The sequence below is a fragment of the Pseudophryne corroboree genome, unplaced genomic scaffold, assembly GCF_028390025.1.
Source record: "Pseudophryne corroboree isolate aPseCor3 unplaced genomic scaffold, aPseCor3.hap2 scaffold_345, whole genome shotgun sequence".
Lineage (NCBI taxonomy): Eukaryota > Metazoa > Chordata > Amphibia > Anura > Myobatrachidae > Pseudophryne > Pseudophryne corroboree.
This window is the reverse complement of record NW_026970008.1, coordinates 461,652-480,477: the sequence shown is the minus strand read 5'-3', so window position 1 is coordinate 480,477 and position 18,826 is coordinate 461,652. Positions and strand designations below refer to the sequence as shown.

General features: G+C 50.3%; 29 non-coding genes and 4 pseudogenes across 29 annotated transcripts; all 33 read left to right on the top strand.

Annotated features, from left to right (window-relative positions):
• Positions 1–275: 275 nt before the first annotated feature.
• On the top strand, positions 276–439 carry LOC135020209 (U1 spliceosomal RNA). The gene has a single exon (XR_010217666.1). It is a non-coding gene; the product is annotated as a U1 spliceosomal RNA (small nuclear RNA).
• A 152-nt stretch (positions 440–591) lies between these two features.
• On the top strand, positions 592–754 carry LOC135020115 (U1 spliceosomal RNA). The gene has a single exon (XR_010217597.1). It is a non-coding gene; the product is annotated as a U1 spliceosomal RNA (small nuclear RNA).
• Positions 755–1,425: 671 nt separating this feature from the next.
• On the top strand, positions 1,426–1,589 carry LOC135020220 (U1 spliceosomal RNA). The gene has a single exon (XR_010217674.1). It is a non-coding gene; the product is annotated as a U1 spliceosomal RNA (small nuclear RNA).
• A 152-nt stretch (positions 1,590–1,741) lies between these two features.
• LOC135020178 (U1 spliceosomal RNA) lies at positions 1,742–1,904 on the top strand. The gene has a single exon (XR_010217648.1). It is a non-coding gene; the product is annotated as a U1 spliceosomal RNA (small nuclear RNA).
• A 671-nt stretch (positions 1,905–2,575) lies between these two features.
• On the top strand, positions 2,576–2,739 carry LOC135020197 (U1 spliceosomal RNA). Its single transcript, XR_010217661.1, has one exon. It is a non-coding gene; the product is annotated as a U1 spliceosomal RNA (small nuclear RNA).
• A 152-nt stretch (positions 2,740–2,891) lies between these two features.
• On the top strand, positions 2,892–3,033 carry LOC135020203 (U1 spliceosomal RNA; annotated as a pseudogene).
• Positions 3,034–3,726: 693 nt separating this feature from the next.
• Positions 3,727–3,890, top strand: LOC135020186 (U1 spliceosomal RNA). The gene has a single exon (XR_010217653.1). It is a non-coding gene; the product is annotated as a U1 spliceosomal RNA (small nuclear RNA).
• A 152-nt stretch (positions 3,891–4,042) lies between these two features.
• Positions 4,043–4,205, top strand: LOC135020144 (U1 spliceosomal RNA). Its single transcript, XR_010217621.1, has one exon. It is a non-coding gene; the product is annotated as a U1 spliceosomal RNA (small nuclear RNA).
• Positions 4,206–4,876: 671 nt separating this feature from the next.
• LOC135020033 (U1 spliceosomal RNA) lies at positions 4,877–5,040 on the top strand. Its single transcript, XR_010217518.1, has one exon. It is a non-coding gene; the product is annotated as a U1 spliceosomal RNA (small nuclear RNA).
• A 152-nt stretch (positions 5,041–5,192) lies between these two features.
• LOC135020129 (U1 spliceosomal RNA) lies at positions 5,193–5,355 on the top strand. The gene has a single exon (XR_010217606.1). It is a non-coding gene; the product is annotated as a U1 spliceosomal RNA (small nuclear RNA).
• A 671-nt stretch (positions 5,356–6,026) lies between these two features.
• LOC135020219 (U1 spliceosomal RNA) lies at positions 6,027–6,190 on the top strand. The gene has a single exon (XR_010217673.1). It is a non-coding gene; the product is annotated as a U1 spliceosomal RNA (small nuclear RNA).
• A 152-nt stretch (positions 6,191–6,342) lies between these two features.
• Positions 6,343–6,505, top strand: LOC135020160 (U1 spliceosomal RNA). The gene has a single exon (XR_010217635.1). It is a non-coding gene; the product is annotated as a U1 spliceosomal RNA (small nuclear RNA).
• A 671-nt stretch (positions 6,506–7,176) lies between these two features.
• LOC135020068 (U1 spliceosomal RNA) lies at positions 7,177–7,340 on the top strand. Its single transcript, XR_010217552.1, has one exon. It is a non-coding gene; the product is annotated as a U1 spliceosomal RNA (small nuclear RNA).
• Positions 7,341–7,492: 152 nt separating this feature from the next.
• LOC135020169 (U1 spliceosomal RNA) lies at positions 7,493–7,634 on the top strand (annotated as a pseudogene).
• Positions 7,635–8,326: 692 nt separating this feature from the next.
• Positions 8,327–8,490, top strand: LOC135020054 (U1 spliceosomal RNA). Its single transcript, XR_010217538.1, has one exon. It is a non-coding gene; the product is annotated as a U1 spliceosomal RNA (small nuclear RNA).
• Positions 8,491–8,642: 152 nt separating this feature from the next.
• LOC135020180 (U1 spliceosomal RNA) lies at positions 8,643–8,805 on the top strand. Its single transcript, XR_010217650.1, has one exon. It is a non-coding gene; the product is annotated as a U1 spliceosomal RNA (small nuclear RNA).
• Positions 8,806–9,451: 646 nt separating this feature from the next.
• Positions 9,452–9,614, top strand: LOC135020055 (U1 spliceosomal RNA). The gene has a single exon (XR_010217539.1). It is a non-coding gene; the product is annotated as a U1 spliceosomal RNA (small nuclear RNA).
• A 152-nt stretch (positions 9,615–9,766) lies between these two features.
• On the top strand, positions 9,767–9,929 carry LOC135020171 (U1 spliceosomal RNA). Its single transcript, XR_010217641.1, has one exon. It is a non-coding gene; the product is annotated as a U1 spliceosomal RNA (small nuclear RNA).
• Positions 9,930–10,600: 671 nt separating this feature from the next.
• On the top strand, positions 10,601–10,764 carry LOC135020094 (U1 spliceosomal RNA). Its single transcript, XR_010217577.1, has one exon. It is a non-coding gene; the product is annotated as a U1 spliceosomal RNA (small nuclear RNA).
• A 152-nt stretch (positions 10,765–10,916) lies between these two features.
• On the top strand, positions 10,917–11,079 carry LOC135020132 (U1 spliceosomal RNA). Its single transcript, XR_010217609.1, has one exon. It is a non-coding gene; the product is annotated as a U1 spliceosomal RNA (small nuclear RNA).
• Positions 11,080–11,750: 671 nt separating this feature from the next.
• LOC135020067 (U1 spliceosomal RNA) lies at positions 11,751–11,914 on the top strand. Its single transcript, XR_010217551.1, has one exon. It is a non-coding gene; the product is annotated as a U1 spliceosomal RNA (small nuclear RNA).
• A 152-nt stretch (positions 11,915–12,066) lies between these two features.
• LOC135020168 (U1 spliceosomal RNA) lies at positions 12,067–12,208 on the top strand (annotated as a pseudogene).
• Positions 12,209–12,898: 690 nt separating this feature from the next.
• Positions 12,899–13,062, top strand: LOC135020032 (U1 spliceosomal RNA). The gene has a single exon (XR_010217517.1). It is a non-coding gene; the product is annotated as a U1 spliceosomal RNA (small nuclear RNA).
• A 152-nt stretch (positions 13,063–13,214) lies between these two features.
• On the top strand, positions 13,215–13,377 carry LOC135020163 (U1 spliceosomal RNA). The gene has a single exon (XR_010217636.1). It is a non-coding gene; the product is annotated as a U1 spliceosomal RNA (small nuclear RNA).
• A 646-nt stretch (positions 13,378–14,023) lies between these two features.
• On the top strand, positions 14,024–14,187 carry LOC135020074 (U1 spliceosomal RNA). Its single transcript, XR_010217558.1, has one exon. It is a non-coding gene; the product is annotated as a U1 spliceosomal RNA (small nuclear RNA).
• Positions 14,188–14,339: 152 nt separating this feature from the next.
• LOC135020131 (U1 spliceosomal RNA) lies at positions 14,340–14,502 on the top strand. Its single transcript, XR_010217608.1, has one exon. It is a non-coding gene; the product is annotated as a U1 spliceosomal RNA (small nuclear RNA).
• Positions 14,503–15,173: 671 nt separating this feature from the next.
• On the top strand, positions 15,174–15,337 carry LOC135020066 (U1 spliceosomal RNA). Its single transcript, XR_010217550.1, has one exon. It is a non-coding gene; the product is annotated as a U1 spliceosomal RNA (small nuclear RNA).
• Positions 15,338–15,489: 152 nt separating this feature from the next.
• LOC135020104 (U1 spliceosomal RNA) lies at positions 15,490–15,652 on the top strand. The gene has a single exon (XR_010217587.1). It is a non-coding gene; the product is annotated as a U1 spliceosomal RNA (small nuclear RNA).
• Positions 15,653–16,324: 672 nt separating this feature from the next.
• LOC135020175 (U1 spliceosomal RNA) lies at positions 16,325–16,488 on the top strand. Its single transcript, XR_010217645.1, has one exon. It is a non-coding gene; the product is annotated as a U1 spliceosomal RNA (small nuclear RNA).
• A 152-nt stretch (positions 16,489–16,640) lies between these two features.
• Positions 16,641–16,782, top strand: LOC135020167 (U1 spliceosomal RNA; annotated as a pseudogene).
• A 693-nt stretch (positions 16,783–17,475) lies between these two features.
• On the top strand, positions 17,476–17,639 carry LOC135020025 (U1 spliceosomal RNA). Its single transcript, XR_010217510.1, has one exon. It is a non-coding gene; the product is annotated as a U1 spliceosomal RNA (small nuclear RNA).
• A 152-nt stretch (positions 17,640–17,791) lies between these two features.
• On the top strand, positions 17,792–17,954 carry LOC135020143 (U1 spliceosomal RNA). The gene has a single exon (XR_010217620.1). It is a non-coding gene; the product is annotated as a U1 spliceosomal RNA (small nuclear RNA).
• A 671-nt stretch (positions 17,955–18,625) lies between these two features.
• On the top strand, positions 18,626–18,789 carry LOC135020241 (U1 spliceosomal RNA). The gene has a single exon (XR_010217693.1). It is a non-coding gene; the product is annotated as a U1 spliceosomal RNA (small nuclear RNA).
• The last annotated feature ends 37 nt before the right edge of the window (positions 18,790–18,826 follow it).

Genomic DNA, 18,826 nt, shown 5'->3' with positions numbered 1-18,826 from the left:
TTTGACCCACTGCTTGGATGGCATTACCATATGCAAATCAATCTGCTGCAGGCCTTCCCCCAGGAATGCTTGCACTAGTTGTTGCATTTGGTTTGTTGTTTGGAGGTGCTTTAGTATTAGGCAGCCTTCTGCCCTCCCATGTTCATCTGAAAATATGTGTTCTCCCTGCAGTTGTTGTCCCCAGATGAGAGTTCCCTTGTGCTGCCTCAGTTGAATCTCCTTTACTTGACAGAGATGTGCCTGAGCAGCGGCCCTCCCCAGCCCTATCCCAAATCATACTTATTTTGCATAGGAGATACCATGGTCATGAAGATTGTTCTCCCAGGGTGAGGTTCATTCATTGCATTCTGGGTATGCTGACCCCTGTGATTTCCCCAAATGTGGGAAACTCAACTGCATTATTTGTGGTAGTGGGGGACTGTGTTTGTGCTTTCCTCTGGTCAGCTCTGGTAAAAGTCAGATTTCTTTGTCTCAGATCTTCCTCTAGCCTTGTTCTTCTTTCGAGAGTTCCCTTGTGCTGCCTCAGATGGATCTCCTTCACTTGACAGGGGGGTGCACGAGCAGCGACCCTCCCCAGCTCTAGCCCAACTCCTATTTACCTGCCAGGTGAGATACTATGATCAGGAAGGTGCTTCTCCCAGGGCAAGGCTCACCCATTGCACTCTGGGTGTGCTGCTCCTGCGATTTCCCCAAATGTGGGACACTTGACTGCATAATTTGTGTTTCCTCTGGTCTGCTCTCATATAATTCAGATCTCTTTGTCTCAGGTCTTTCTCCAGCCTAGTTTGCTGTCTGTTTCCACTTCTCTTTTCTTGAGCCGCTCCCTTCTATGCCCTTGCGCACTATCCTGACTTCTCCCGTCTGCTTACTTTGTGCCTTCCAACACACAATGCAAACTACAGGTAGTGCTGCAGGGCCCACACCCTTTTACTTGCCTCACAGAGCAGCTCTGGAGCTGTTACAGTGCCCAGCTGCTGCAAGAAATCAGCTTGAATGCTTCAGGGGCTGGGGCATTGCCAACATGAGCCCCACACCGAAGGAGGGTGGAGGTGTTTAATGCGAACTAAGGGTCACCCAAGCGCAGCAAAAGGCCGCCATGCCCTGCACGCCCCTTTTCTCTTTTCATATGCAGACGAGGGTTGAAGCCAACTTTGACCCACTGCTTGGATGGCATTACCATATGCAAATCAATCTGCTGCAGGCCTTCCCCCAGGAATGCTTGCACTAGTTGTTGCATTTGGTTTGTTGTTTGGGGGTGCTTCAGTATTAGGCAGCCTTCTGCCCTCCCATGTTCATCTGAAAATATGTGTTCTCCCTGCAGTTGTTGTCCCCAGATGAGAGTTCCCTTGTGCTGCCTCAGTTGAATCTCCTTTACTTGACAGAGATGTGCCTGAGCAGCGGCCCTCCCCAGCCCTATCTCAAATCATACTTATTTTGCATAGGAGATACCATGGTCATGAAGATTGTTCTCCCAGGGTGAGGTTCATTCATTGCATTCTGGGTATGCTGACCCCTGTGATTTCCCCAAATGTGGGAAACTCGACTGCATTATTTGTGGTAGTGGAGGACTGTGTTTGTGCTTTCCTCTGGTCAGCTCTGGTAAAAATCAGATTTCTTTGTCTCAGATCTTCCTCTAGCCTTGTTCTTCTTTCGAGAGTTCCCTTGTGCTGCCTCAGTTGGATCTCCTTCACTTGACAGGGGGGTGCCCGAGCAGCGACCCTCCCCAGCTCTAGCCCAACTCCAACTTACCTGCCAGGTGAGATACTATGATCAGGAAGGTGCTTCTCCCGGGGCAAGGCACACCCATTGGACTCTGGGTGTGCTGCTCCTGCGATTTCCCCAAATGTGGGACACTTGACTGCATAATTTGTGTTTCCTCTGGTCGGCTCTCGTATAATTCAGATCTCTTTGTCTCAGGTCTCTCTCCAGCCTAGTTTGCTGTCTGTTTCCACTTCTCTTTTCTTGAGCCGCTCCCTTCTATGCCCTTGCGCACTATCCTGACTTCTCCCGTCTGCTTACTTTGTGCCTTCCAACGCACAATGCGAACTACAGGTAGTGCTGCAGGGCCCACACCCTTTTACTTGCCTTACAGAGCAGCTCTGGAGCTGTTACAGTGCCCAGCTGCTGCAAGAAATCAGCTTGAATGCTTCAGGGGCTGGGGCATAGCCAACATGAGCCCCACACCGAAGGAGGGTGGAGGTGTTTAATGCGAACTAAGGGTCACCCAAGCGCCGCAAAAGGCCGCCATGCCCTGCACGCCCCTTTTCTCTTTTCATATGCAGACGAGGGTTGAAGCCAACTTTGACCCACTGCTTGGAAGACATCACCATATGCAAATCCATCTGCTGCAGGCCTTCCCCCAGGAATGCTTGCACTAGTTGTTGCATTTGGTTTGTTGTTTGGGGGTGCTTCAGTATTAGGCAGCCTTCTGCCCTCCCATGTTCATCTGAAAATATGTGTTCTCCCTGCAGTTGTTGTCCCCAGATGAGAGTTCCCTTGTGCTGCCTCAGTTGAATCTCCTTTACTTGACAGAGATGTGCCTGAGCAGCGGCCCTCCCCAGCCCTATCCCAAATCATACTTATTTTGCATAGGAGATACCATGGTCATGAAGATTGTTCTCCCAGGGTGAGGTTCATTCATTGCATTCTGGGTATGCTGACCCCTGTGATTTCCCCAAATGTGGGAAACTCAACTGCATTATTTGTGGTAGTGGGGGACTGTGTTTGTGCTTTCCTCTGGTCAGCTCTGGTAAAAGTCAGATTTCTTTGTCTCAGATCTTCCTCTAGCCTTGTTCTTCTTTCGAGAGTTCCCTTGTGCTGCATCAGTTGGATCTCCTTCACTTGACAGGGGGGTGCCCGAGCAGCGACCCTCCCCAGCTCTAGCCCAACTCCTACTTACCTGCCAGGTGAGATACTATGATCATGTAGGTGCTTCTCCCAGGGCAAGGCTCACCCATTGCACTCTGGGTGTGCTGCTCCTTTGATTTTCCCAAATGTGTGAAACTTGACTGCATAATTTGTGTTTCCCCTGGTCGGCTCTCATATAATTCAGATCTCTTTGTCTCAGGTCTCTCTCCAGCCTAGTTTGCTGTCTGTTTCCACTTCTCTTTTCTTGAGCCGCTCCCTTCTATGCCCTTGCGCACTATCCTGACTTCTCCCGTCTGCTTACTTTGTGCCTTCCAATGCACAATGCAAACTACAGGTAGTGCTGCAGGGCCCACACCCTTTTACTTGCCTTACAGAGCAGCTCTGGAGCTGTTACAGTGCCCAGCTGCTGCAAGAAATCAGCTTGAATGCTTCAGGGGCTGGGGAATAGCCAACATGAGCCCCACACCGAAGGAGGGTGGAGGTGTTTAATGCGAACTAGGGGTCATCCAAGCGCCGCAAAAGGCCGCCATGCCCTGCCACGCCCCTTTTTTCTTTTCATATGCAGACGAGGGTTGAAGCCAACTTTGACCCACTGCTTGGATGGCATTACCATATGCAAATCAATCTGCTGCAGGCCTTCCCCCAGGAATGCTTGCACTAGTTGTTGCATTTGGTTTGTTGTTTGGGGGTGCTTTAGTATTAGGCAGCCTTCTGCCCTCCCATGTTCATCTGAAAATATGTGTTCTCCCTGCAGTTGTTGTCCCCAGATGAGAGTTCCCTTGTGCTGCCTCAGTTGAATCTCCTTTACTTGACAGAGATGTGCCTGAGCAGCGGCCCTCCCCAGCCCTATCCCAAATCATACTTATTTTGCATAGGAGATACCATGGTCATGAAGATTGTTCTCCCAGGGTGAGGTTCATTCATTGCATTCTGGGTATGCTGACCCCTGTGATTTCCCCAAATGTGGGAAACTCAACTGCATTATTTGTGGTAGTGGGGGACTGTGTTTGTGCTTTCCTCTGGTCAGCTCTGGTAAAAGTCAGATTTCTTTGTCTCAGATCTTCCTCTAGCCATGTTCTTCTTTCGAGAGTTCCCTTGTGCTGCCTCAGATGGATCTCCTTCACTTGACAGGGGGGTGCACGAGCAGCGACCCTCCCTAGCTCTAGCCCCACTCCTATTTACCTGCCAGGTGAGATACTATGATCAGGAAGGTGCTTCTCCCAGGGCAAGGCTCACCCATTGCACTCTGGGTGTGCTGCTCCTGCGATTTCCCCAAATGTGGGACACTTGACTGCATAATTTGTGTTTCCTCTGGTCGGCTCTCATATAATTCAGATCTCTTTGTCTCAGGTCTTTCTCCAGCCTAGTTTGCTGTCTGTTTCCACTTCTCTTTTCTTGAGCCGCTCCCTTCTATGCCCTTGCGCACTATCCTGACCTCTCCCGTCTGCTTACTTTGTGCCTTCCAACGCACAATGCATACTACAGGTAGTGCTGCAGGGCCCACACCCTTTTACATGCTTTACAGAGCAGCTCTGGAGCTGTTACAGTGCCCAGCTGCTGCAAGAAATCATCTTGAATGCTTCAGGGGCTGGGGCATAGCCAACATGAGCCCCACACCGAAGGAGGGTGGAGATGTTTAATGCGAATTAGGGGTCATCCAAGCGCCATAAAAGGACGCCATGCCCTGCACATCCCTTTTTTCTTTTCATATGCAGACGAGGGTTGAAGCCAACTTTGACCCACTGCTTGGATGACATCACCATATGCAAATCCATCTGCTGCAGGCCTTCCCCCAGGAATGCTTGCACTAGTTGTTGCATTTGGTTTGTTGTTTGGGGGTGCTTCAGTATTAGGCAGCCTTCTGCCCTCCCATGTTCATCTGAAAATATGTGTTCTCCCTGCAGTTGTTGTCCCCAGATGAGAGTTCCCTTGTGCTGCCTCAGTTGAATCTCCTTTACTTGACAGAGATGTGCCTGAGCAGCTGCCCTCCCCAGCCCTATCCCAAATCATACTTATTTTGCATAGGAGATACCATGGTCATGAAGATTGTTCTCCCAGGGTGAGGTTCATTCATTGCATTCTGGGTATGCTGACCCCTGTGATTTCCCCAAATGTGGGAAACTCGACTGCATTATTTGTGGTAGTGGGGGACTGTGTTTGTGCTTTCTTCTGGTCAACTCTGGTAAAAATCAGATTTCTTTGTCTCAGATCTTCCTCTAGCCTTGTTCCTCTTTCGAGAGTTCCCTTGTGCTGCCTCAGTTGGATCTCCTTCACTTGACAGGGGGGTACCCGAGCAGCGACCTTTCGCAGCTCTAGCCCAACTCCTACTTACCTGCCAGGTGAGATACTATGATCAGGAAGGTGCTTCTCCCAGGGCAAGGCTCACCCATTGCACTCTGGGTGTGCTGCCCCTGTGATTTCCCCAAATGTGGGAAACTTGACTGCATAATTTGTGTTTCCCCTGGTCGGCTCTCGTATAATTCAGATCTCTTTGTCTCAGGTCTCTCTCCAGCCTAGTTTGCTGTCTGTTTCCACTTCTCTTTTCTTGAGCCGCTCCCTTCTATGCCCTTGCGCACTATCCTGACTTCTCCCGTCTGCTTACTTTGTGCCTTCCAACACACAATGCAAACTACAGGTAGTGCTGCAGGGCCCACACCCTTTTACTTGCCTCACAGAGCAGCTCTGGAGCTGTTACAGTGCCCAGCTGCTGCAAGAAATCAGCTTGAATGCTTCAGGGGCTGGGGCATTGCCAACATGAGCCCCACACCGAAGGAGGGTGGAGGTGTTTAATGCGAACTAAGGGTCACCCAAGCGCCGCAAAAGGCCGCCATGCCCTGCACGCCCCTTTTCTCTTTTCATATGCAGACGAGGGTTGAAGCCAACTTTGACCCACTGCTTGGATGGCATTACCATATGCAAATCAATCTGCTGCAGGCCTTCCCCCAGGAATGCTTGCACTAGTTGTTGCATTTGGTTTGTTGTTTGGGGGTGCTTCAGTATTAGGCAGCCTTCTGCCCTCCCATGTTCATCTGAAAATATGTGTTCTCCCTGCAGTTGTTGTCCCCAGATGAGAGTTCCCTTGTGCTGCCTCAGTTGAATCTCCTTTACTTGACAGAGATGTGCCTGAGCAGCGGCCCTCCCCAGCCCTATCTCAAATCATACTTATTTTGCATAGGAGATACCATGGTCATGAAGATTGTTCTCCCAGGGTGAGGTTCATTCATTGCATTCTGGGTATGCTGACCCCTGTGATTTCCCCAAATGTGGGAAACTCGACTGCATTATTTGTGGTAGTGGAGGACTGTGTTTGTGCTTTCCTCTGGTCAGCTCTGGTAAAAATCAGATTTCTTTGTCTCAGATCTTCCTCTAGCCTTGTTCTTCTTTCGAGAGTTCCCTTGTGCTGCCTCAGTTGGATCTCCTTCACTTGACAGGGGGGTGCCCGAGCAGCGACCCTCCCCAGCTCTAGCCCAACTCCTACTTACCTGCCAGGTGAGATACTATGATCAGGAAGGTGCTTCTCCCGGGGCAAGGCTCACCCATTGGACTCTGGGTGTGCTGCTCCTGCGATTTCCCCAAATGTGGGACACTTGACTGCATAATTTGTGTTTCCTCTGGTCGGCTCTCGTATAATTCAGATCTCTTTGTCTCAGGTCTCTCTCCAGCCTAGTTTGCTGTCTGTTTCCACTTCTCTTTTCTTGAGCCGCTCCCTTCTATGCCCTTGCGCACTATCCTGACCTCTCCCGTCTGCTTACTTTGTGCCTTCCAACGCACAATGCGAACTACAGGTAGTGCTGCAGGGCCCACACCCTTTTACTTGCCTTACAGAGCAGCTCTGGAGCTGTTACAGTGCCCAGCTGCTGCAAGAAATCAGCTTGAATGCTTCAGGGGCTGGGGCATAGCCAACATGAGCCCCACACCGAAGGAGGGTGGAGGTGTTTAATGCGAACTAGGGGTCATCCAAGCGCCGCAAAAGGCCGCCATGCCCTGCACGCCCCTTTTCTCTTTTCATATGCAGACGAGGGTTGAAGCCAACTTTGACCCACTGCTTGGAAGACATCACCATATGCAAATCCATCTGCTGCAGGCCTTCCCCCAGGAATGCTTGCACTAGTTGTTGCATTTGGTTTGTTGTTTGGGGGTGCTTCAGTATTAGGCAGCCTTCTGCCCTCCCATGTTCATCTGAAAATATGTGTTCTCCCTGCAGTTGTTGTCCCCAGATGAGAGTTCCCTTGTGCTGCCTCAGTTGAATCTCCTTTACTTGACAGAGATGTGCCTGAGCAGCGGCCCTCCCCAGCCCTATCCCAAATCATACTTATTTTGCATAGGAGATATCATGGTCATGAAGATTGTTCTCCCAGGGTGAGGTTCATTCATTGCATTCTGGGTATGATGACCCCTGTGATTTCCCCAAATGTGGGAAACTCGACTGCATTATTTGTGGTAGTGGGGGACTGTGTTTGTGCTTTCCTCTGGTCAGCTCTGGTAAAAGTCAGATTTCTTTGTCTCAGATCTTCCTCTAGCCTTGTTCTTCTTTCGAGAGTTCCCTTGTGCTGCCTCAGTTGGATCTCCTTCACTTGACAGGGGGGTGCCCGAGCAGCGACCCTCCCCAGCTCTAGCCCAACTCCTACTTACCTGCCAGGTGAGATACTATGATCATGTAGGTGCTTCTCCCAGGGCAAGGCTCACCCATTGCACTCTGGGTGTGCTGCCCCTTTGATTTCCCCAAATGTGGGAAACTTGACTGCATAATTTGTGTTTCCCCTGGTCAGCTCTCATATAATTCAGATCTCTTTGTCTCAGGTCTCTCTTCAGCCTAGTTTGCTGTCTGTTTCCACTTCTCTTTTCTTGAGCCGCTCCCTTCTATGCCCTTGCGCACCATCCTGACTTCTCCCATCTGCTTACTTTGTGCCTTCCAACGCACAATGCGAACTACAGGTAGTGCTGCAGGGCCCACACCCTTTTACTTGCCTTACAGAGCAGCTCTGGAGCTGTTACAGTGCCCAGCTGCTGCAAGAAATCAGCTTGAATGCTTCAGGGGCTGGGGCATAGCCAACATGAGCCCCACACCGAAGGAGGGTGGAGGTGTTTAATGCGAACTAGGGGTCATCCAAGCGCCGCAAAAGGCCGCCATGCCCTGCACGCCCCTTTTCTCTTTTCATATGCAGATGAGGGTTGAAGCCAACTTTGACCCACTGCTTGGATGACATCACCATATGCAAATCCATCTGCTGCAGGCCTTCCCCCAGGAATGCTTGTACTAGTAGTTGCATTTGGTTTGTTGTTTGGGGGTGCTTCAGTATTAGGCAGCCTTCTGCCCTCCCATGTTCATCTGAAAATATGTGTTCTCCCTGCAGTTGTTGTCCCCAGATGAGAGTTCCCTTGTGCTGCCTCAGTTGAATCTCCTTTACTTGACAGAGATGTGCCTGAGCAGCGGCCCTCCCCAGCCCTATCCCAAATCATACTTATTTTGCATAGGAGATACCATGGTCATGAAGATTGTTCTCCCAGGGTGAGGTTCATTCATTGCATTCTCGGTATGCTGACCCCTGTGATTTCCCCAAATGTGGGAAACTCGACTGCATTATTTGTGGTAGAGGGGGACTGTGTTTGTGCTTTCCTCTGGTCAGCTCTGGTAAAAGTCAGATTTCTTTGTCTCAGATCTTCCTCTAGCCTTGTTCTTCTTTCAAGAGTTCCCTTGTGCTGCCTCAGTTGGATCTCCTTCACTTGACAGGGGGGTGCACGAGCAGCGACCCTCCCCAGCTCTAGCCCAACTTCTATTTACCTGCCAGGTGAGATACTATGATCAGGAAGGTACTTCTCCCAGGGCATGGCTCACCCATTGCACTCTGGGTGTGCTGCTCCTGCGATTTCCCCAAATGTGGGACACTTGACAGCATAATTTGTGTTTCCTCTGGTCGGCTCTCATATAATTCAGATCTCTTTGTCTCAGGTCTTTCTCCAGCCTAGTTTGCTGTCTGTTTCCACTTCTCTTTTCTTGAGCCGCTCCCTTCTATGCCCTTGCGCACTATCCTGACCTCTCCCGTCTGCTTACTTTGTGCCTTCCAACGCACAATGCATACTACAGGTAGTGCTGCAGGGCCCACACCCTTTTACATGCTTTACAGAGCAACTCTGGAGCTGTTACAGTGCCCAGCTGCTGCAAGAAATCATCTTGAATGCTTCAGGGGCTGGGGCATAGCCAACATGAGCCCCACACCGAAGGAGGGTTCATCCAAGCGCCACAAAAGGACGCCATGCCCTGCACATCCCTTTTTTCTTTTCATATGCAGACGAGGGTTGAAGCCAACTTTGACCCACTGCTTGGATCATATCACCATATGCAAATCCATCTGCTGCAGGCCTTCCCCCAGGAATGCTTGCACTAGTTGTTGCATTTGGTTTGTTGTTTGGGGGTGCTTCAGTATTAGGCAGCCTTCTGCCCTCCCATGTTCATCTGAAAATATGTGTTCTCCCTGCAGTTGTTGTCCCCAGATGAGAGTTCCCTTGTGCTGCCTCAGTTGAATCTCCTTTACTTGACAGAGATGTGCCTGAGCAGCGGCCCTCCCCAGCCCTATCCCAAATCATACTTATTTTGCATAGGAGATACCATGGTCATGAAGATTGTTCTCCCAGGGTGAGGTTCATTCATTGCATTCTGGGTATGCTGACCCCTGTGATTTCCCAAATGTGGGAAACTCGACTGCATTATTTGTGGTAGTGGGGGACTGTGTTTGTGCTTTCTTCTGGTCAACTCTGGTAAAAATCAGATTTCTTTGTCTCAGATCTTCCTTTAGCCTTGTTCCTCTTTCGAGAGTTCCCTTGTGCTGCCTCAGTTGGATCTCCTTCACTTGACAGGGGGGTACCCGAGCAGCGACCCTCCCCAGCTCTAACCCAACTCCTACTTACCTGCCGGGTGAGATACTATGATCATGTAGGTGCTTCTCCCAGGGCAAGGCTCACCCATTGCACTCTGGGTGTGCTGCCCCTGTGATTTCCCCAAATGTGGGAAACTTGACTGCATAATTTGTGTTTCCCCTGGTCGTCTCTCGTATACTTCAGATCTCTTTGTCTCAGGTCTTTCTCCAGCCTAGTTTGCTGTCTGTTTCCACTTCTCTTTTCTTGAGCCGCTCCCTTCTATGCCCTTGCGCACTATCCTAACCTCTCCCGTCTGCTTACTTTGTGCCTTCCAACGCACAATGCATACTACAGGTAGTGCTGCAGGGCCCACACCCTTTTACATGCTTTACAGAGCAACTCTGGAGCTGTTACAGTGCCCAGCTGCTGCAAGAAATCATCTTGAATGCTTCAGGGGCTTGGGCATAGCCAACATGAGCCCCACACCGAAGGAGGGTGGAGATGTTTAATGCAAATTAAGGGTCATCCAAGCACCACAAAAGGACGCCATGCCCTGCACATCCCTTTTTTCTTTTCATATGCAGACGAGGGTTGAAGCCAACTTTGACCCACTGCTTGGATCACATCACCATATGCAAATCCATCTGCTGCAGGCCTTCCCCCAGGAATGCTTGCACTAGTTGTTGCATTTGGTTTGTTGTTTGGGGGTGCTTCAGTATTAGGCAGCCTTCTGCCCTCCCATGTTCATCTGAAAATATGTGTTCTCCCTGCAGTTGTTGTCCCCAGATGAGAGTTCCCTTGTGCTGCCTCAGTTGAATCTCCTTTACTTGACAGAGATGTGCCTGAGCAGCGGCCCTCCCCAGCCCTATCCCAAATCATACTTATTTTGCATAGGAGATACCATGGTCATGAAGACTGTTCTCCCAGAGTGAGGTTCATTCATTGCATTCTGGGTATGCTGACCCCTGTGATTTCCCCAAATGTGGGAAACTCGACTGCATTATTTGTGGTAGTGGGGGACTGTGTTTGTGCTTTCTTCTGGTCAACTCTGGTAAAAGTCAGATTTCTTTGTGTCAGATCTTCCTCTAGCCTTGTTCTTCTTTCGAGAGTTCCCTTGTGCTGCCTCAGTTGGATCTCCTTCACTTGACAGGGGGGTGCCCGAGCAGCGACCCTCCCCAGCTCTAGCCCAACTCCTACTTACCTGCCAGGTGAGATACTATGATCAGGAAGGTGCTTCTCCCAGGGCAAGGATCACCCATTGCACTCTGGGTGTGCTGCTCCTGCGATTTTCCCAAATGTGGGACACTTGACTGCATAATTTGTGTTTCCTCTGGTCGGCTCTCGTATAATTCAGATCTCTTTGTCTCAGGTCTCTCTCCATCCTAGTTTGCTGTCTGTTTCCACTTCTCTTTTCTTGAGCCGCTCCCTTCTATGCCCTTGCGCACTATCCTGACTTCTCCCGTCTGCTTACTTTGTGCCTTCCAACGCACAATGCGAACTACAGGTAGTGCTGCAGGGCCCACACCCTTTTAGTTGCCTTACAGAGCAGCTCTGGAGCTGTTACAGTGCCCAGCTGCTGCAAGAAATCAGCTTGAATGCTTCAGGTGCTGGGGCATAGCCAACATGAGCCCCACACCTAAGGAGGGTGGAGGTGTTTATTGCGAATTAGGGGTCATGCAAGCGCCGCAAAAGGCCGCCATGCCCTGCACATCCCTTTTTTCTTTTCATATGCAGACGAGGGTTGAAGCCAACTTTGACCCACTGCTTGGATGACATCACCATATGCAAATTAATCTGCTGCAGGCCTTCCCCCAGGAATGCTTGCACTAGTTGTTGCATTTGGTTTGTTGTTTGGGGGTGCTTCAGTATTAGGCAGCCTTCTGCCCTCCCATGTTCATCTGAAAATATGTGTTCTCCCTGCAGTTGTTGTCCCCAGATGAGAGTTCCCTTGTGCTGCCTCAGTTGAATCGCCTTTACTTGACAGAGATGTGCCTGAGCAGCGGCCCTCCCCAGCCCTATCCCAAATCATACTTATTTTGCATAGGAGATATCATGGTCATGAAGATTGTTCTCCCAGGGTGAGGTTCATTCATTGCATTCTGGGTATGATGACCCCTGTGATTTCCCCAAATGTGGGAAACTCGACTGCATTATTTGTGGTAGTGGGGGACTGTGTTTGTGCTTTCCTCTGGTCAGCTCTGGTAAAAGTCAGATTTCTTTGTGTCAGATCTTCCTCTAGCCTTGTTCTTCTTTCGAGAGTTCCCTTGTGCTGCCTCGGTTGGATCTCCTTCACTTGACAGGGGGGTGCCCGAGCAGCGACCCTCCGCAGCTCTAGCCCAACTCCTACTTACCTGCCAGGTGAGATACTATGATCATGTAGGTGCTTCTCCCAGGGCAAGGCTCACCCATTGCACTCTGGGTGTGCTGCCCCTTTGATTTCCCCAAATGTGGGAAACTTGACTGCATAATTTGTGTTTCCCCTGGTCGGCTCTCATATAATTCAGATCTCTTTGTCTCAGGTCTCTCTCCAGCCTAGTTTGCTGTCTGTTTCCACTCCTCTTTTCTTGAGCCGCTCCCTTCTATGCCCTTGCGCACTATCCTGACTTCTCCCGTCTGCTTACTTTGTGCCTTCCAATGCACAATGCATACTACAGGTAGTGCTGCAGGGCCCACACCCTTTTACATGCTTTACAGAGCAGCTCTGGAGCTGTTACAGTGCCCAGCTGCTGCAAGAAATCATCTTGAATGCTTCAGGGACTGGGGCATAGCCAACATGAGCCCCACACCGAAGGAGGGTGGAGATGTTTAATGCGAATTAGGGGTCATCCAAGCGCCACAAAAGGACGCCATGCCCTGCACATCCCTTTTTTCTTTTCATATGCAGACGAGGGTTGAAGCCAACTTTGACCCACTGCTTGGATGACATCACCATATGCAAATCCATCTGCTGCAGGCCTTCCCCCAGGAATGCTTGCACTAGTTGTTGCATTTGGTTTGTTGTTTGGGGGTGCTTCAGTATTAGGCAGCCTTCTGCCCTCCCATGTTCATCTGAAAATATGTGTTCTCCCTGCAGTTGTTGTCCCCAGATGAGAGTTCCCTTGTGCAGCAAGTTGAATCTCCTTTACTTGACAGAGATGTGCCTGAGCAGCGGCCCTCCCCAGCCCTATCCCAAATCATACTTATTTTGCATAGGAGATACCATGGTCATGAAGATTGTTCTCCCAGGGTGAGGTTCATTCATTGCATTCTGGGTATGCTGACCCCTGTGATTTCCCCAAATGTGGGAAACTCGACTGCATTATTTGTGGTAGTGGGGGACTGTGTTTGTGCTTTCTTCTGGTCAACTCTGGTAAAAATCAGATTTCTTTGTCTCAGATCTTCCTCTAGCCTTGTTCCTCTTTCGAGAGTTCCCTTGTGCTGCCTCAGTTGGATCTCCTTCACTTGACAGGGGGGTACCCGAGCAGCGACCCTCCCCAGCTCTAGCCCAACTCCTACTTACCTGCCAGGTGAGATACTATGATCATGTAGGTGCTTCTCCCAGGGCAAGGCTCACCCATTGCACTCTGGGTGTGCTGCCCCTGTGATTTCCCCAAATGTGGGAAACTTGACTGCATAATTTGTGTTTCCCCTGGTCGTCTCTCGTATAATTCAGATCTCTTTGTCTCAGGTCTTTCTCCAGCCTAGTTTGCTGTCTGTTTCCACTTCTCTTTTCTTGAGCCGCTCCCTTCTATGCCCTTGCGCACTATCCTGACCTCTCCCGTCTGCTTACTTTGTGCCTTCCAACGCACAATGCATACTACAGGTAGTGCTGCAGGGCCCACACCCTTTTACATGCTTTACAGAGCAGCTCTGGAGCTGTTACAGTGCCCAGCTGCTGCAAGAAATCATCTTGAATGCTTCAGGGGCTTGGGCATAGCCAACATGAGCCCCACACCGAAGGAGGGTTCATCCAAGCGCCACAAAAGGACGCCATGCCCTGCACATCCCTTTTTTCTTTTCATATGCAGACGAGGGTTGAAGCCAACTTTGACCCACTGCTTGGATGACATCACCATATGCAAATCCATCTGCTGCAGGCCTTCCCCCAGGAATGCTTGCACTAGTTGTTGCATTTGGTTTGTTGTTTGGGGGTGCTTCAGTATTAGGCAGCCTTCTGCCCTCCCATGTTCATCTGAAAATATGTGTTCTCCCTGCAGTTGTTGTCCCCAGATGAGAGTTCCCTTGTGCTGCCTCAGTTGAATCTCCTTTACTTGACAGAGATGTGCCTGAGCAGCGGCCCTCCCCAGCCCTATCCCAAATCATACTTATTTTGCATAGGAGATACCATGGTCATGAAGATTGTTCTCCCAGGGTGAGGTTCATTCATTGCATTCTGGGTATGCTGACACCTGTGATTTCCCCAAATGTGGGAAACTCGACTGCATTATTTGTGGTAGTGGGGGACTGTGTTTGTGCTTTCTTCTGGTCAACTCTGGTAAAAGTCAGATTTCTTTGTCTCAGATCTTCCTCTAGCCTTGTTCTTCTTTCGAGAGTTCCCTTGTGCTGCCTCAGTTGGATCTCCTTCACTTGACAGGGGGGTGCCCGAGCAGCGACCCTCCCCAGCTCTAGTCCAACTCCTACTTACCTGCCAGGTGAGATACTATGATCAGGAAGGTGCTTCTCCCAGGGCAAGGCTCACCCATTGCATTCTGGGTGTGCTGCTCCTGCGATTTCCCCAAATGTGGGACACTTGACTGCATAATTTGTGTTTCCTCTGGTCGGCTCTCGTATAATTCAGATCTCTTTGTCTCAGGTCTCTCTCCAGCCTAGTTTGCTGTCTGTTTCCACTTCTCTTTTCTTGAGCCGCTCCCTTCTATGCCCTTGCGCACTATCCTGACTTCTCCCGTCTGCTTACTTTGTGCCTTCCAACGCACAATGCGAACTACAGGTAGTGCTGCAGGGCCCACACCCTTTTACTTGCCTTACAGAGCAGCTCTGGAGCTGTTACAGTGCCCAGCTGCTGCAAGAAATCAGCTTGAATGCTTCAGGTGCTGGGGCATAGCCAACATGAGCCCCACACCTAAGGAGGGTGGAGGTGTTTAATGCGAATTAGGGGTCATGCAAGCGCCGCAAAAGGCCGCCATGCCCTGCACATCCCTTTTTTCTTTTCATATGCAGACAAGGGTTGAAGCCAACTTTGACCCACTGCTTGGATGACATCACCATATGCAAATCCATCTGCTGCAGGCCTTCCCCCAGGAATGCTTGCACTAGTTGTTGCATTTGGTTTGTTGTTTGGGGGTGCTTCAGTATTAGGCAGCCTTCTGCCCTCCCATGTTCATCTGAAAATATGTGTTCTCCCTGCAGTTGTTGTCCCCAGATGAGAGTTCCCTTGTGCTGCCTCAGTTGAATCGCCTTTACTTGACAGAGATGTGCCTGAGCAGCGGCCCTCCCCAGCCCTATCCCAAATCATACTTATTTTGCATAGGAGATATCATGGTCATGAAGATTGTTCTCCCAGGGTGAGGTTCATTCATTGCATTCTGGGTATGATGACCCCTGTGATTTCCCCAAATGTGGGAAACTCGACTGCATTATTTGTGGTAGTGGGGGACTGTGTTTGTGCTTTCCTCTGGTCAGCTCTGGTAAAAGTCAGATTTCTTTGTCTCAGATCTTCCTCTAGCCTTGTTCTTCTTTCGAGAGTTCCCTTGTGCTGCCTCAGTTGGATCTCCTTCACTTGACAGGGGGGTGCCCGAGCAGCGACCCTCCCCAGCTCTAGCCCAACTCCTACTTACCTGCCAGGTGAGATACTATGATCAGGAAGGTGCTTCTCCCAGGGCAAGGCTCACCCATTGCACTCTGGGTGTGCTGCTCCTGCGATTTCCCCAAATGTGGGACACTTGACTGCATAATTTGTGTTTCCTCTGGTCGGCTCTCGTATAATTCAGATCTCTTTGTCCCAGGTCTCTCTCCAGCCTAGTTTGCTGTCTGTCTCCACTTCTCTTTTCTTGAGCCGCTCCCTTCTATGCCCTTGTGCACTATCCTGACTTCTCCCGTCTGCTTACTTTGTGCCTTCCAATGCACAATGCAAACTACAGGTAGTGCTGCAGGGCCCACACCCTTTTACTTGCCTTACAGAGCAGCTCTGGAGCTGTTACAGTGCCCAGCTGCTGCAAGAAATCAGCTTGAATGCTTCAGGGGCTGGGGCATAGCCAACATGAGCCCCACACCGAAGGAGGGTGGAGGTGTTTAATGCGAACTAGGGGTCATCCAAGCGCCGCAAAAGGCCGCCATGCCCTGCCACGCCCCTTTTCTCTTTTCATATGCAGACGAGGGTTGAAGCCAACTTTGACCCACTGCTTGGATGGCATTACCATATGCAAATCAATCTGCTGCAGGCCTTCCCCCAGGAATGCTTGCACTAGTTGTTGCATTTGGTTTGTTGTTTGGGGGTGCTTCAGTATTAGGCAGCCTTCTGCCCTCCCATGTTCATCTGAAAACATGTGTTCTCCCTGCAGTTGTTGTCCCCAGATGAGAGTTCCCTTGTGCTGCCTCAGTTGAATCTCCTTTACTTGACAGAGATGTGCCTGAGCAGCGGCCCTCCCCAGCCCTATCCCAAATCATACTTATTTTGCATAGGAGATACCATGGTCATGAAGATTGTTCTCCCAGGGTGAGGTTCATTCATTGCATTCTGGGTATGCTGACCCCTGTGATTTCCCCAAATGTGGGAAACTCAACTGCATTATTTGTGGTAGTGGGGGACTGTGTTTGTGCTTTCCTCTGGTCAGCTCTGGTAAAAGTCAGATTTCTTTGTCTCAGATCTTCCTCTAGCCTTGTTCTTCTTTCGAGAGTTCCCTTGTGCTGCCTCAGTTGGATCTCCTTCACTTGACAGGGGGGTGCCCGAGCAGCGACCCTCCCCAGCTCTAGCCCAACTCCTACTTACCTGCCAGGTGAGATACTATGATCATGTAGGTGCTTCTCCCAGGGCAAGGCTCACCCATTGCACTCTGGGTGTGCTGCCCCTTTGATTTCCCCAAATGTGGGAAACTTGACTGCATAATTTGTGTTTCCCCTGGTCGGCTCTCATATAATTCAGATCTCTTTGTCTCAGGTCTCTCTCCAGCCTAGTTTGCTGTCTGTTTCCACTTCTCTTTTCTTGAGCCGCTCCCTTCTATGCCCTTGTGCACTATCCTGACTTCTCCCGTCTGCTTACTTTGTGCCTTCCAATGCACAATGCAAACTACAGGTAGTGCTGCAGGGCCCACACCCTTTTACTTGCCTTACAGAGCAGCTCTGGAGCTGTTACAGTGCCCAGCTGCTGCAAGAAATCAGCTTGAATGCTTCAGGGGCTGGGGCATAGCCAACATGAGCCCCACACCGAAGGAGGGTGGAGGTGTTTAATGCGAACTAGGGGTCATCCAAGCGCCGCAAAAGGCCGCCATGCCCTGCCATGCCCCTTTTCTCTTTTCATATGCAGACGAGGGTTGAAGCCAACTTTGACCCACTGCTTGGATGGCATTACCATATGCAAATCAATCTGCTGCAGGCCTTCCCCCAGGAATGCTTGCACTAGTTGTTGCATTTGGTTTGTTGTTTGGGGGTGCTTCAGTATTAGGCAGCCTTCTGCCCTCCCATGTTCATCTGAAAATATGTGTTCTCCCTGCAGTTGTTGTCCCCAGATGAGAGTTCCCTTGTGCTGCCTCAGTTGAATCTCCTTTACTTGACAGAGATGTGCCTGAGCAGCGGCCCTCCCCAGCCCTATCCCAAATCATACTTATTTTGCATAGGAGATACCATGGTCATGAAGATTGTTCTCCCAGGGTGAGGTTCATTCATTGCATTCTGGGTATGCTGACCCCTGTGATTTCCCCAAATGTGGGAAACTCAACAGCATTATTTGTGGTAGTGGGGGACTGTGTTTGTGCTTTCCTCTGGTCAGCTCTGGTAAAAGTCAGATTTCTTTGTCTCAGATCTTCCTCTAGCCTTGTTCTTCTTTCGAGAGTTCCCTTGTGCTGCCTCAGTTGGATCTCCTTCACTTGACAGGGGGGTGCACGAGCAGCGACCCTCCCCAGCTCTAGCCCAACTCCTATTTACCTGCCAGGTGAGATACTATGATCAGGAAGGTGCTTCTCCCAGGGCAAGGCTCACCCATTGCACTCTGGGTGTGCTGCTCCTGCGATTTCCCCAAATGTGGGACACTTGACTGCATAATTTGTGTTTCCTCTGGTCGGCTCTCATATAATTCAGATCTCTTTGTCTCAGGTCTTTCTCCAGCCTAGTTTGCTGTCTGTTTCCACTTCTCTTTTCTTGAGCCGCTCCCTTCTATGCCCTTGCGCACTATCCTGACCTCTTCCGTCTGCTTACTTTGTGCCTTCCAACGCACAATGCATACTACAGGTAGTGCTGCAGGGCCCACACCCTTTTACATGCTTTACAGAGCAGCTCTGGAGCTGTTACAGTGCCCAGCTGCTGCAAGAAATCATCTTGAATGCTTCAGGGGCTGGGGCATAGCCAACATGAGCCCCACACCGAAGGAGGGTGGAGATGTTTAATGCGAATTAGGGGTCATCCAAGCGCCACAAAAGGACGCCATGCCCTGCACATCCCTTTTTTCTTTTCATATGCAGACGAGGGTTGAAGCCAACTTTGACCCACTGCTTGGATGACATCACCATATGCAAATCCATCTGCTGCAGGCCTTCCCCCAGGAATGCTTGCACTAGTTGTTGCATTTGGTTTGTTGTTTGGGGGTGCTTCAGTATTAGGCAGCCTTCTGCCCTCCCATGTTCATCTGAAAATATGTGTTCTCCCTGCAGTTGTTGTCCCCAGATGAGAGTTCCCTTGTGCTGCCTCAGTTGAATCTCCTTTACTTGACAGAGATGTGCCTGAGCAGCGGCCCTCCCCAGCCCTATCCCAAATCATACTTATTTTGCATAGGAGATACCATGGTCATGAAGATTGTTCTCCCAGGGTGAGGTTCATTCATTGCATTCTGGGTATGCTGACCCCTGTGATTTCCCCAAATGTGGGAAACTCAACTGCATTATTTGTGGTAGTGGGGGACTGTGTTTGTGCTTTCTTCTGGTCAACTCTGGTAAAAATCAGATTTCTTTGTCTCAGA